The 15422-nt window shown below is 36.5% G+C and overlaps 1 long non-coding RNA gene across 2 annotated transcripts in view; it reads right to left on the bottom strand.

Moving 5' to 3' along the window:
• Positions 1-4723: 4723 nt before the first annotated feature.
• LOC122424897 overlaps positions 4724-15422 on the bottom strand; it is a 30259-nt gene continuing 19560 nt past the window's right edge. Inside the window, exons 2-3 of one of the 2 annotated variants that reach the window (XR_006264603.1) lie at positions 11151-11155; positions 4724-4761 (exon numbers count right to left, since the gene is read on the bottom strand). This is a non-coding gene — a long non-coding RNA (uncharacterized LOC122424897). Of the gene's footprint in view, positions 4762-6849; positions 6884-11150; positions 11156-13773; positions 13776-15422 lie in introns of those variants that run through there. The other variant, XR_006264602.1, reaches the window with a different exon arrangement.

Here is a 15422-nt window from a genome sequence, read left to right as displayed (position 1 = left end):
TATATGTTAAACACTGTGAAATACTAAATTGCATTATGAATAACCTGAGGATCTGTTGACATTAACCAAGTGGGATAAATATGCATTTATACATTTTTAAAATTGATATCTACTGACTTGAGCTGCCTAAATCTTTTTTTCTGTGATACATACATACATACATACATACATACATTAACTACTTAATATATTAATACTTATATTAATATGGGTATTTATAACACATACATCAATATCATATAGGACATATGTCTTAAAACATGTAAAATGTATACTGCTTACAACTCTCTGACCTTGGGTAAATACCTTATCCTGTATCTTTATTTATGAAGTTAAGTATAATATCCACCATATCGACTTGTTGTGAAGGTTTAATACAGTAACACACAAAATGTAATTAGAAAATTACAAATTATTATATATGAATGATAAATCTCATTTTACTTTGGCTGAAAAAGTCTGTAGCCCTTTATTATTCATGCAATATTATGTGATAAAATTATTGATGGAAAAATAATCACTATTTCATTTTTTAAAAAATATTTATTTATTTGGCTGCATCGGGTGTTAATTGCCATATGCAGACCCTTTCTTATGGCACACAGGCTTCTCACTAGTAGTGACATTCAGGCTCCAGACTGCACAGGCTCAGTAGTTGTGGCACGCAGACTTAGTTACGGCAAGCAGACTTAAGTGCACTGTGACGTCTGGGATCTTAGTTTTATGACCAGGGATTGAACTGATGTCTCCTGCATTGGAAAGCAGATTCATAGCCACCAGACCACCAGGGAAGTCCTAAACTAATTATTATATCACTGAAATTTTCCTGAGATAAACTTGAAACTTGGTATTACATAGCTTTTGAGGTAGTCAGAGACTGACTGCTTCATTCATTCAGTCATTCAAATAAGTAATTTTAGGCATATATTTTGTGTCCAGTGCCATGCTGTATAAAGCAGATGCAGAATGAAAGCAGGTGCATCTGCTCCAGGGTCTCATCACCGTGGCCCAGCCATTGAGAAAATGGTTTAAAGGATAGAATTTAAATGGAAAAACTTCTGTGTTCTGCATGAATACAATTCATGTCTGTGACTTATATGATCTCACTTAAACATGGACTCAAACAGAAGCAAGAGAAAAACAAACTCATAGAAAAAGATGTCAAATGGGGTTATGGAAGGCAGAGGATAAGGGGAGAGAAACTAGAGGAAGGTGGTCAAAAGGTACAAGCCTCCACTTATAAGGTACATAAGTACTGGAGATGTAATGCACATCATGCTGACCATAATTAACACTAATGTGTGTTATTTAGGAAAGTTGTTAAGAGCCTAAATCCTGAGAGTTCATATCACCAGAATTTTTTTTTCTTTTTTCTTTTATTTTAATTATACCCATTTGAGAAGATGGATGTTGAGCTAACTTATTTTGGAAGTAATTTTACCATAGAAGTAAATCAGACTATCATGCTATTTCTGCTGAACTTTTACAGGGATGTGTTATAGCAACTATTTCTCAATAAAACTGGATTTTTAAAAACTTTTATTTTACATTGAAGTGTAGAAGATTAACAATGCTGTGGTAGTTTCAGGTGGACCCCAAAGGTGCTCAGTCATATATGCCTCTATCCATCCTCCCCCAAACTCCCCTCCCATCCAGGCTGCCACATTACTGAGCAGTGCTCTCTGTGATATATAGTAGGACATTGTTGTTTATCCATTTGTTGTTTATCCATCTGGATGTAAACACATCCAGCAGTGTGTACATGCCCATCCCAAATTCCCTAACTATCCCTTCTCCCTATTCTTCCCCCTGGCAACCATAAGTTCATTCTCTTAGTTTGTATGTCTGTTTCTGTTTTGTAAATGAGCTCATCTGTATAATTTCTTTTTAAATTCCCCATATAGGAGATGCTGTATGATATCTCACCTTCTCTTCTGACTTACTTCACTCAGTATGACAATATCTAGATCCATCCATATTGTTGCAAATTGCATTATTTCATTCTTTTTAATGGCTGAGTAATATTCCACTGTATTACCACATCTTTATCCATTCCTCTGTTGATGGATACTTAGGTTGCTTCCATATCTTGACTATTTTAAACTTCTTCAATGGCCATTGAGGTGCACATATCCTTTCAGACCATGTTTTTCTCTAGGTATATGCTGGGACGGATTTCTTTTTTAGGTTGACTATAAAAGATAAATGAAGATTTGTGATATTAAGTTCCCAAAACTTTTAACTGAGCTGTAGGGAAGTTGAAATGAAGTAGGATGTTGGATAGAACATTTCTATAAAACAAAGACAATCCCAATGTATTTCAAAAATATAGTCATTGATCTTGTAAATAGCCCTCCCTTTTTATCAAGTGGAGAATAGTATTCTTCTTCTGATATTAATGACTTCCTTTTAGAATGCTTCCCTTTCCTAGAAAGAAAATGAACTTGACAATAGACAACAATCTGAAGTACTGAATGTTCAGTGCAGTAGATAAAGGGCTTACCATTTTGATAAACAAAATGTCTTCATTTGAATACCCCAGATTGTCCATTTCTATTAACACAGTTGGTTTTTATCTAGTCAAATTATATAAACCACGTGGCTATACCCTTAGTATTTTACTGGATATTATTGATATTAGGACTTCCCTGGTGGCTCAAATGGTAAAGAATCTGCATGCAATGCAGGAGGCCCAGATTCAATCCCTGGGTTGGAAAGATCCCCTGGAGTTGAAAATGGCAACCTACTCCAGTATTCTTGCCTAGAGAATTGCCCGGACAGAGAAGCCTGGCAGGCCCCAGTCTACAAGTCACAGAGAGTTGGACACAAATGAGCAACTAACATATTGATGTTAGGTCTTGTTATTGCTAGATACATTTCCATCATCACCTATTTCCCTATATATTTGTTGTCCAAATTTAACATCTATTTCTGTTCCTGTGTTTGAGGACCACCAAGGTCTTTACATAAAGACTTGGTAAAAGGCAGATTCACCATAAAACTGGAAATATGAAACATGTGTGTACCACTTATTTCCTGACTCACCTTACCCTTCTTCCCAATCATTCTGAGAGGCCCTTAATACCTATTTAATAAATTCCTTTTCCACTTGAATTACCTAGAGCATAGTACATTTGGGCACAAATAAAAAATACAATGTATGGAAAGAAACAAATGTTTTGAAAGTTCCCACTATATCCTAGGAAGTGTTAAAGTTTCTGAAGCATATTATCAAGAGCAACAAATAATAATATTGTATTCACTATGTTATTATTTATAAAGTTTTTCATTTCCACTATGCACATACTGAAACAACATAAACTTAAAGTTATAAAAGAATTATGCACTTCAGAAATCCACAAGACACTCCAAAAACCTTTCTTCTTTTCTGAATGGCTGAGCATAATACCAAGCTTTGCCAAATTTGTGTTAATGAGGAAAGAAAAAAATTTTACACGCTGAATCCTGAATCATGTCTCCTTGTTAATATTGTTATAAGCTGTTTTAATCTTTACAGCAAATTTCCATTTGTGGATCTTTGAAAGAAGGCAGGGGAAATTTTTGTAGGAGTTCATCATTTTTCTGTCCCTCTCATGAAGTTTGAATAGACAAGTGTCTTGCTGTGCCATTCAGTTATTCTAAAAAGTTAAAATAAAGTAGACTCTTGGGTTTGCTATACAAATATTCATCCATAGCATTTGATGTAGAACAATTCTAGGCGGCTTGTGTTTTACATTTGCTACTTATTTCCTGAGCCCTGACCTCAGCTGATAAACATTTTTCACTTTTAGTTTCAAGTAAAGGAGCAGAAAGAAAGCTGGTCTCATTTGGGGCATGTTATAGTCACAACTACTTCATGTTCCCAATGCCTTTATTCACACCTAGAAATGTGCAAAATTACCTTGATAGTGTGTTGGGTAGCTTCCGTTACTTATTACTGTGATTATCTATGAGTCTTTCTGTCACTAAGAAAGTAAAATTTTGCTTCAGTTCAGTTCAGTTGCTCAGTCATGTCTGACGCTTTTCAACCCCATGGGCCGCAGCATGCCAGGCCTCCCTGTCCATCACTAACTCCCAGAGTTTACTCAAACTCATGTCCATTGAGTCAGTGATGCCATCCAACCATCTCATCCTCTGTCGTCCCCTTCTCCTCCTGCCCTCAATCTTTCCCAGCATCAGGGTCTTTTCCAATGAGTCAGCTCTTCGCATCAGGTGGCCAAAACATTGGAGTTTCAGCTTCAACATCAGTCCTTCCAATGAACACTCAGGACTGATCTCCTTTAGGATGGACTGGTTGGACCTCCTTGCAGTTCCAAGGGACTCTCAAGAGTCTTCTCCAACACCACAGTTCAAAAGCATCAATTCTACGGTGCTCAGCTTTCTTTCTAGTGCAACTCTCACATCCATACATGACTACTGGAAAAACCATAGCCTTGACGAGATGGACTTTCGTTTGCAAAGTAACATCTCTGCTTTTTAATATGCTGTCTAGGTTGGTCATAACTTTCCTTCCAAGGAGTAAGCGTCTTTTAATTTCATGGCTGTAGTCACCATCTGCGGTGATTTTGGAGCCCAAAAAAATAAAGTCAGCCACTGTTTCCGCTGTTTCCCCATCTATTTGCCATGAAGTGGTGGGACTGGATGCCATGATCTTAGTTTTCTGAATGTTGAGCTTTAAGCCAACTTTTTCACTCTCCTCTTTCACTTTCAACAAAAGGCTCTTTAGTTCTTCTTCACTTTCTGCCATAAGGGTGGTGTCATCTGGATATCTGAGGTTATTGATATTTCTCCTTGCAATCTTGATTCCAGCTTGTGCTTCATCCAGCCCAGTGTTTCTCATGATGTACTCTGCATATAAGTTAAACAAGCAGGGTGACAATATACAGCCTTGGTGTACTCCTTTTCCTATTTGGAACCAGTCTGTTGTTCCATGTCCAGTTCTAACTGTTCCTTCCCAACCTGCAAACAGATTTCTCAACAGGCAGGTCAGGTGGTCTGGTATTCCCAGCTCTAAGAATTTTCCACAGTTTATTGTGATCCACACAGTCAAAGGCTTTGACATAGTCAATAAAGCAGATACATGTTTTTCTGGAACTCTCTTGCTTTTTGGATGGTCCAGCAGATATTGGCAATTTGATCTCTGGTTCCTTTTCTAAAACCAGCATGAACATCTGGAAGTTCACAGTTCACATGTTACTATGATTACAGATAGCTGGCTATTTCTTCTCCTTGTGAATCTTTATTCTTTCTTTCTTTTCTTTTGTAAGTACTTTATTCAAGTTCTTTGCAACTGATTGTGAATTATGGTTTAGGTAGCTTTTTCAGATTCAAAATAGAATTTAAAATAGGGAGAAACCAAATCAAGTGCCAGGAAGGAAGTATTAATAAATAAAGTTTGTATCTTAAGTCGAGGCCACTAGGTCCCAATACCTTACACCATGTTTCCCTTACCCAATTATTTCCTAACGTTGGGGAGAAGCACTCTGCCAGTAGACTGAGGTAGTCTGGAGATTATCAACATTTTAGCAACTATAGTCCAGGAAGCAGAGAAACCAACAGCTGTACCAGAAAATCATAAATTATATTTGAGGCATGTTTGAAACAGATCATTCCATTTGTGGTGCTATTTAAAATCTGCACTTAGCCCCAGTTATTTTGCAGTGAATCAGTGATTTCAGAAGGAAAAGAAGCCTCTCCAGCAAGACAGCAGTAAAGAGAGGAGACGTTTACAACAAGCAGCTTGGGGAGCTTATATCTTCTTTGTGATATACAGAAATCATGGTTTAAAATGCTGTAAATCTCCAAGTCACCCGTGACCACAGTATGAAGTCAATTCAGAGTTAGCAATCTTTTGGGAGGTCATTTTTTCTATCCAATATCAATTTGATGGGATGGGGAACACATAGCACATAGGATTAACATAATGCTTTATGACAACAAGACCACAGATGTGAAGGACAAAAGTAGCAAATTTCTCCATAGTGGAAAATACCATTTTCCTGGTAAGTTCTAGCATTCTAAACTAGGGAAGGAGAAAGCTTCCATTCTCATAATTCACAGATGATCACCACCAACAGCAAATAAATACTCGAGTCCAAAATACATTGATTTAAATTATTTCAAAACATAATTGTGTATTATAGAATCTGAGTTGCAGAGAGCTTAGAAAGCATAGTTAGGTATGGCTATGTATCTGTCAGAAGAGTGGGAAATCATTAAAAAAGTAAAGAGACTGACAACAGTTTTAGAACAAATGGCAGCATCAAACTGGAGACAGTATCAACTGATCTCATGATTTAGAATTATTTGCCTTTGTCTACTAAAGTAGACATGAAATTAAAAGACGCTTACTCCTTGGAAGGAAAGTTATGACCAACCTAGATAGCATATTAAAAAGCAGAGACATTACTTTGCCAACAAAGGTCCGTCTAGTCAAGGCTATGGTTTTTCCAGCGGTCATGTATGGATGTGAGAGTTGGACTGTGAAGAAAGCTGAGCACCGAAAAATTGATGCTTTTGAACTGTGGTGTTTGAGTAGACTCTTGAGAGTCCCTTGGACTGCAAGGAGATCCAACCAGTCCATCCTAAAGGAGATCAGTCCTGGATGTTCATTGGAAGGACTGATGCTGAAGCTGAAACTCCAGTACTTTGGCCACCTCGTGCGAAGAGTTGACTCATTGGAAAAGACCCTGATGCTTGGAGGGATTGGGAGCAGGAGGAGGAGGGGACGACAGAGGATGAGATGGCTGGATGGCATCACCGACTCAATGGACATGAGTTTGAGTAAACTCCGGAAGTTGGTGATGGACACGGAGGCCTGGTGTGCTGCAATTCATGGGGTTGCAAAGAGTCGGACATGACTGAACGACTGAACTGAACTGAACTGAATTAAAGTAGGACATGTGTATCCTCTATTACCCATTAATTGCATTCTTTCAATATTTAATCAATAGAAATATTTGTAATGAGCATCAAAAGATAAGGAAAAAACATTCACAGTAGCATGAAATCTAAGAGCCCCAAATTGATAAAGTCCAGAGGTTCATCATTGGTTGAATAGATAAATAAAGCATGGTAATTTATACAATGGAATTTTATACATCAATGAAAATGCAGCTATACACAATAAAACAGTATATATTCTTGCTTTCATTTATAAAATGTTCAATTAAACCAAAAAATAAATGACTTGTAGTAATAGACATTTATTGACTCATGGTTCTACAAGTTAGAAGTCCAAGACCAAGGTAATTTTTCGGGCCATAGTCCCTCTGACAGTGCTAGGAGAACATCTCTCTTTACTTTTTCTGCTTCTGGTATGTGCCATAAATCTTTGGTGTTTGTTGGCTCATAAATGCTTTGTTCCAGTCACATGTCCATCTCCTTCCTCTGTGTCTTCACACCTTATATCATCTCTGCATTTCTGTCTTCATGTTTAAATTTCTTCTTTTTATAAGGATCAGTTCAGTCACTCGGTTGTGTCCGACTCTTTGTGACCCCTTGGACTGTAGCACACCAGGCTTCCCTGACAATCACCAACTCTCAGAGCTTACTCAAACACATGTCCATCAAGTCAGTGATGCCATCCAACCATCTCATCCTCTGTCGTCCCCTTCTCCTCCTGCCTTCTATTTTTCCCAGCATCAGGGTCTTTTCCATTGAGTCAGTTCTTCCCGTCAGGTGGCCAAAGTATTGGAGTTGCAGCTTCTGCATCAGTCCTTCCAATGAACATTCAGGGCTGATTTCCTCTAGGATGGACTGGTTGGATCTCCTTGCAGTCCAGGTCAATTAGAGGTCTATCTTATTCCAGTATCTCTTCATGTCTACTTCTACATATCTACAAGCCCCTATTTCCAAGTAAGTTTACATGCTGAGGAACTAGGAATTAGAATTTCAACAGATCTTTCTGAAAGGGAAACAGTTCAGTTCATACATACTTGAAATTCTCTGTGAAACAGGTGATGTGAATTGAAAAAAAACTCCAAGATTGGATACAGACCTCAATGTACCCAATGTTGTGTTTATCTATGGCCTTTACAATGCCCTGTTTGTCAGTAATACCTCAGGTACTAATGTTAAAGGATGATTTCTCTGAGCACAGCTATTATTTCACTTTCCTATATTCTACAGTAATGTATGTGTAGACAGCACTGGCCACATCTTTAAAGTTATGTATATATTTCTGGGTCAGGTATCAAAGGTCTCATAGTCAACCCATCTCTGTTACAGGACTAATCAGTGATTCTAGGATATTAAGAGTCCAGCATCAAGCTATGAAAATATTGATCCAGTGCAAGGATAACACACATGGGAGGGGAAGTATAGAGCATTATAGTCTATATCCAAGCTCTTCACAGACCTTGAAAAGGGAAACCAGAGTACACTTCAAGAGAGATCAGACCAGACCTCATCTTCCATCTCAATCCCACATTCTAGGCAGCCTTTTCCCAATTACCTGGAGTTGGTATGTGAGGTAAAACCTATGATTAGTTCATACTGAGCATGCAGGGTCAGTCAAAGGCTAAATGATCAGATCAGGTAAATTTGACCTCTGTGACCTCTTTCATACCTTGCATTTGGGCTCCTTTCTTATTTGTAGCATTATCCTAATATCTCTGCTTCCCATGTGTCAGTGGTTTGTAGACTTGAAAAAGGTTATTCACCATTCTAAGCTTGTACCTGCCTCCACTCTTAGCCCTCAATTTCTGCCATGTCTAAATTTGGTTTCTAGTTAAATGGTAATATAGAAATTGCAACCATGACTATTAATAGAGTATGTTATTGCTGTACATATGGAAAATCACACTGACCCTAAACATTAATTGAATTTGGTAATAAAGATGAGACATTGTTATGGTTATGAGTTTTGATGCTTGAGTGTCTGGGTTCAAATTTTGCAATTCATTCATTTTGGACAAATTGCCTTTCTGTTCCATGCCTTCATTTCTGCCTCTGTATACTATAAATAAAGTGCCTATATTATAGGTGTTGTTGAGATGAATGAATGAGTTAATACAGAAATGTTTTAAAGCATTTTTGGCATATAGAAAGCATTGCACACCAGTTAGATAATTTAATAATGTAATTGTGCAAGCAGGAATCCTACATATGATGATTAAAATGTAAAGGCTGAAAAAAATTCTATTTGGTTTTTTACCTATATGTTTGGCACTGTGTTAGATTTGAGAAATATATGTATGCTGTGTCTTGAAGGAGAATTTAATGAAATAGACTCAGAAATTGAAATATGGTAAGTGCTATAATGTTTTTATTTGGCTTTTGTTATGAGAACACACTGACATGATGTCGCAGATTTTTTTTTAACTTTGAAACTATTTACTCTTGCTGTTTTCTTTTTTTACTGTACTGTAGAGAAATTTTCCTGTTAAAACAATGAAGTGCTTTTTACAAAGAGCTGACTCTTATCTTGCTGTCTTTTCTCCCTCCCTCATTCTTTCTTACTCCATGCTCTTCTAGCATAGATTTTTAGATATTCTTGAACCACTACACTTTATAAACGAGTGGGATTCTTTAATATGACCTTCAATTTCTAAGAAATGTCACTATTATTTAAAGTTCAGTTTACTTATGAGAAGTTATGATGTTGTTCAGTCACAAAGTCGTGGACTGCAGCACACCAGGCTCCTCTGTCTTTCGCTTCTCTCCCCAAATTCCTGTCCACTGAGTCAGTGCTATCTAACCATCTCATCCTCTGCCAACCCCTTCTCCTGTTGCTTTCAATCTTTCCCACCAACAGGGTCTTTTCCAGTGAGCCAGCTCTTCACATCAGGTAGCCAAAGTATTGGAGTTTCAGCTTCAGCATCAGTCATTTCAATGAATATTCAGGGTTGATTTCCTTTAGGATTGACTGATTTGATCCCCTTGCAGTCCAAGGAACTCACAGAATCCTCCAGCACCACATGATGTTGGTTAGCATTAATTCACTTGTACTTTAAAAAGGAAATGTATGTATAGACATATATGTGTGTATGTGTACATATATATATAATTTAAATATTGGCTTACAGAAAAGGACATATTATTAGACATTGCAGGTAATTTATTACAAATATGACATATTTTCTCTCATGCTTTAACTCAGCAATTCTACTTTTCATAGTTCCTAAATCAAAAACATTTTGTTCAGGATTCAAAGGTTCTTTTTAATCTGAAATCTCTTTCTAGCATACGATACAATTAGGAAGAAAAATATCATGAAGGTTGTTTTCATATTTAAACTTGCCTTTTTAACATAACAATGAAGTACAAACCTTTTAAAATATCACCAAACATACAGGGTCAGATATGATTGCAGATCCTGGGTTCTAAAAGCTTCTATTTCGTATACACGTTGTCATTCAGAGCACCGAGTTGTTGGCCCATTTTGAAATAGAAATGTTATCTTTAAAGTTTAAAATCCACAAAGTTACTTGCTGTAGGCATCTGGTAGAATTCTATGTTGATAAAAATAAAAGTTATTAAATACCAAGGTTATAGGCTAATGTTCAGAAACATTTTCAAAATACTCCACAGGCCAACTCTTTGTTAAAGATTTGACTCTAATTGTTTAATAGAAGATACTTTTTTGTGGTTAGTATGAAAAGAATTCTAAATTTGCCATTTCCTCTCATGTCCCCTCCAGGGAAACATTGAATGAAACCATCCTCAGGATATTAAAAGAGAACATGTGTTGGAGAATGAATATATATGTTACTCTAGTTTCTTCCTATTGACAAAGTTAGTTATGCAAGTAGATAATGAGTTCACTACATTTCTTCCAGATTCTCTTCTATTCTAATCTCTTTAGCATCTCCCCATGCTTTTCTTAAAACCTTAGCAATCTATAAACTTGGCTTTCTATGAACTTTTTAAGGATAGTTCAAACAGCAGATGCTGCCCTTTGAAATCTGCTTTGAAATCTGTTGCAAGATGTAACCAAAATTAAGCAGGTAGGAGAGGGAGGACATACCTATATTTGCATTGTATTTTACATTAGCAAGAGACTATCATAAAAGCATAGTTTCTTACCACTATTTTGTTAGAAACACTGACCTTTCTGCAGTAATTAATGCAGAGCGTGTGGTTTCTATTCTGCAGAGTTTTAAATTTACTGTTAATGTGTGTGTTTGCTGAGTACTTTCAGGCATGACCTGTGCTATTTTCAATTTTAATTCAAACTAACATGGGAAGGTCTTGAGTCAACCTTTAGAAATGCAGATGGGTTGTCATTATAAACAATACAAGATGGCATTCAATAACGGTTAGGAAGGAAGGAACAACATTGAGTACAAACACATTTTGTGAACACAGGTTCTCGATTATTGTCCTTTGGAAAGCAAGAGCATTAGTATGTTGAACACAATAAAGAGTCGTTTTCTTAACCTGAAAATATTTGTGTCCATCTTGGATTCGCCGAAGCTTTAGATCAGGTTTGTATTGTTGCCATTGCTGAAGCAATGATTTAAAATCAACCAAAAATCTCAGTGCCAAGTGGTGTTTAAACTTAAATGTTACTTTCATCTCATCACTTTAGATTAAACAAAATTTATTTCAGATATAAAATTTTCATGAATCAATGGTTTGACAATGCCAACTTGGTGAAAAATTTCAAATGTTTAAAGTGTTTTCCCCAAACCTAATAGTAACTCAGTAGAATACAGATTTTAAGAAATAACAATGGCACAAATTTTAGGGCTTTCTATGTTAAATTATTCTATATTAGCATTCTTAATACACATACCTTATGTAAGATGTTTCTTTTTTCTCTTTGATTACTCTTAAAACTCTACCAAAAAGGAAATAAACTTTTTTGAGACAGGGGATTCTGTTTTGCTTTCAGGATTTTTAAAAATGCTACCTTCCTTTACACAAACTTTAAACACCATCAGAAAATGAGATATTTCTCTCCCTCTTCCCCTTCTCCCAACGCTATTGTAAAGAAAATGTGGAGGGTTAGGTCTGTGGAGCATATAAAGAACTGATCCTCGCAACACTCATAGGCAACCCAAGACCCGTTACCTAACAGGTTCAACCTTTTCACATGGGAAGAATGAAGCACTGAGCTGAAAAAATCACAACCAACATAATCCAGTATCTGCATGTGTATATTCACTGTATTTAATAATAATAATGAGGTTCAACTTGTTTCAAGGAATTGTTTATATTCTAAGACAAATGATTGTCTAGGCAAGAGCCAGTTTATTTGTTAACTGGTAATGTGCTGTATTGTGTCAGTGGTTTAAACATGGCGTTTCATATGTTTTTTGAAATTACAACATTGTTTCAAGCATCACAGTGAAAAAGCCCTTCTAAATGCCACAAGGAAATCATTAGTCTAGTAGAGTATATTTTTGTATAATTGATGACAACTGCGTAATGATGTGGTAAGCTGGCAATTAAGCATAATTTGCTTATGCAAGTGAGTTGAAAAAACGGGAATCAATATTCAATCTACACCTATGTGAAAAGCAATTAGTTTAATTGATGGGGAAAAAAACCTCAATAATGGCTAATTATTCCAAAATGACCTGAAACACTCATGCAAATTAGTAGAATTAATTATACATGAAGGATTAGACTATATAAATCATTTTTAAAACCTTGAAGTTTCTATTGTCATTCATAAAATGTGGTAGAAAAGGTAATATAATAATATAATGGATGCACCTTAGAGAATAATCATCATATTTTGCTTACAATCTGTTGGCATAATATCATCTCAAAATAGACAATAATGAATACAAATAACACACATGTCATGGCTTTTCATTCAGGTATAATAGTTCAACAATGAAACATTTATCCAATAAGATACTATTTTGTATAATTACTATTTTTGTCTCATTCCTACTGGGGATCTACAGGAACTCCAGAGAAACTTGTTCCATTTTGTTTTCTCTTCAAAAGTAAAGCTCAAATATCTTATAAAACTCAAATATCTTGATTTACTTATCACCAACCCTGGTTTTTATTCATGAAATAGATGACGATTTATTCTGTATTTATTCTGCATTTTATTCATCACACAATCATGCTATTCTTATAATTTCTTCTATAAAAAAAGCAGTTTCATGGATGTTTGAGACAGCAAATTTGCTATTCACCTGAAATTAATTATAATTCAGGTCTGATTCACATTGTCAATGTATTAGTCTATAATCTAAATACATATGGATTCACTAATGACTTGTTTTGAACTCCCATCCCAAGCAACATAATTGATTTTGAATAAATTAAGGGAAATCCCATGGACAGAGGAGCCTGATAGGACTACAGTCCATGAGGTCGCAGAGAGTTGGACATGACTGAGTGACTAACAGTACTACACTGCTACTCAACTACACAAACAAAAGCAAGTATTGGGGTCCGACTTCATTCTCTGATGTAAAGTTATAAGACAAAAGTTCTGTTGATATAAGACATGTGTTCCAACTGAAGTTGTTTTTGATATAGGCATATTATTTTCAGGAAGGAAAAACACACACACAGAAGATGGGTGAAGCCCTAACTAATGTTGTCTTTTGGCTCAGCTGGTAAAGAATCCACCTGCAATGCAGGAGACCTGGGTTCAATCCGTGGGTTGGGAAGATCCCCTGAAGAAAGGAACGGCTAGCCACTCCAGTATTCCAGCCTGGAGAATTCCATGGACTCTATTATAGTCCTTGGGTCACAAAGAGTCGGACACGACTGAGTGACTTTCACTTTCTTTCACCTGCTTTTTAGAATATCTTTAAAGTTATCTCAACATCTTTTTCTGCAGAAAGTAAAAAAAACAGCTCACACAATGATTAATTTTCTTTTATAGGTTTGCCTTCACAATGATGCCAGTTTAATTCTAAGATAAGCCTAAGCATCTTCACTATTTTTAATGTTTGTTGGTTGTTCTATCACCAACTCATCAGTGGCCCCTATAAAATCTTGCTTTTTAACTTGCAGTTCTAGTCTTCATCTTTCTCTTCAACATCATAACTTTATCCTTATGTAAGTCAGCCCTGCTGCCCAGTGGAACAACACAATATTATTAGCCTCCTATAAGCACTCTGCACACAGTCTCACAAAGATGCTTTGCGACCCCATGGACTGTAGCCCTTCAGGCTCCTCTGTCCATGGAATTCTCCAGGCAAAAATACTGGAGTGGATAGCCATTCCCCTCTCTAGGGGATCTTCCCAACCCAGGGGTCAAATCCAGGTCTCCTGCATTATAGGCAGATACTTATCTGAGCCACCAGGGAAGACCCATGAAGCATGAATCTTTAGAATGCCCAAGTGCATTTCATAGCTCTGATAACACTCTTGAACTCTTATATTTTTGTTCTGAATGCAAGTCCCTCAGAGAGGAGGTAAAAAAAATTATCTGCTGTCAAAAAGCCTTGATGTGCTTCTGGAAGTTTCACACTTGAGAACTGAACATGGTTTTATATGGAATATTCTGACCTTCTCCAGAGAATGAATAAGTATGAAAAGAAATAACAGAAAGTGTTGGGCTCTGAGCTCTGCCACTGGCTCTTGGTCATTTCAGGTCTTTTCAGTCACTTATTGAACCCATAAAACTTGGAGTTAATCAGCCTTGTAATTCATCGGAGTCCTGTTATCTGGATCTTGAAAGGTGACCAGAGGCAAGATTTCTCACCTCAGCATTGCAGTAAGAATTTCAAATTCCTGATCACCTTTCTGAATTTAAGTGGAAAGTCAATAGTTTTGGAATATGCTGTTTTGTGTTTATTTATGTGCTCTTAATTTTCTCATCATCTTTACCACAACTGTATGACTTAAGTAAAGCATTGTATATAGGCGGTGTTGAGTCATAGATGAAAAAAGAAAAAGAACCCTATGATGAGAAAATGTTTACATACAGTGGTGGCCCCAGAATTAAGATTAGTCTATGATATTTTTCTTATAGGTGTGGAAGCTGTTGCTAGATTAGGTTGCTCATCTAAAGGGTTGGTATGATTCATTGAGCTCAGTAAGCAGAGGTCCCAATCACTGTTCCTGCGTCAATTCCAGCTTCCCAATATACAGCCTACACAAAATTCCTTCAGAATCACAAACATCTTAGAGCTTAGGAAACAGGAGAAATCTTAGAGACTATCTAAAGCAGCAGTTCTCATCCTGACTGTCATTTAGATCCTCCTGGGAAAGTCTAAAACATTGACACCTGGGTTCTACCCACATCTGTTTGTCTGGAGGGCATCCTGGACAGTGGAATTTTAAAATTTCTCCAGAATATTCATAAGTATAGCCAAGGTTGGGAACTGTCATTCTGAGGCAATATTGTAGGATTTAGAAACATGTAAGCCTATAGGAACCAAAAGAGGGAAGTAGGACAGGCATAAGAAAAATAACACCACTGTCTCTTACTGCTTATATTTTCTACTCTTAATTGAAATATGGATAAGAGAAATACTATTTCACTATACATAAGA

Source organism: Cervus canadensis, chromosome 22 (genome assembly GCF_019320065.1).
Source record: "Cervus canadensis isolate Bull #8, Minnesota chromosome 22, ASM1932006v1, whole genome shotgun sequence".
NCBI lineage: Eukaryota > Metazoa > Chordata > Mammalia > Artiodactyla > Cervidae > Cervus > Cervus canadensis.
The sequence above is the reverse complement of the archived record's forward strand: the minus strand, read 5'-3'. Positions and strand labels throughout refer to the sequence as shown.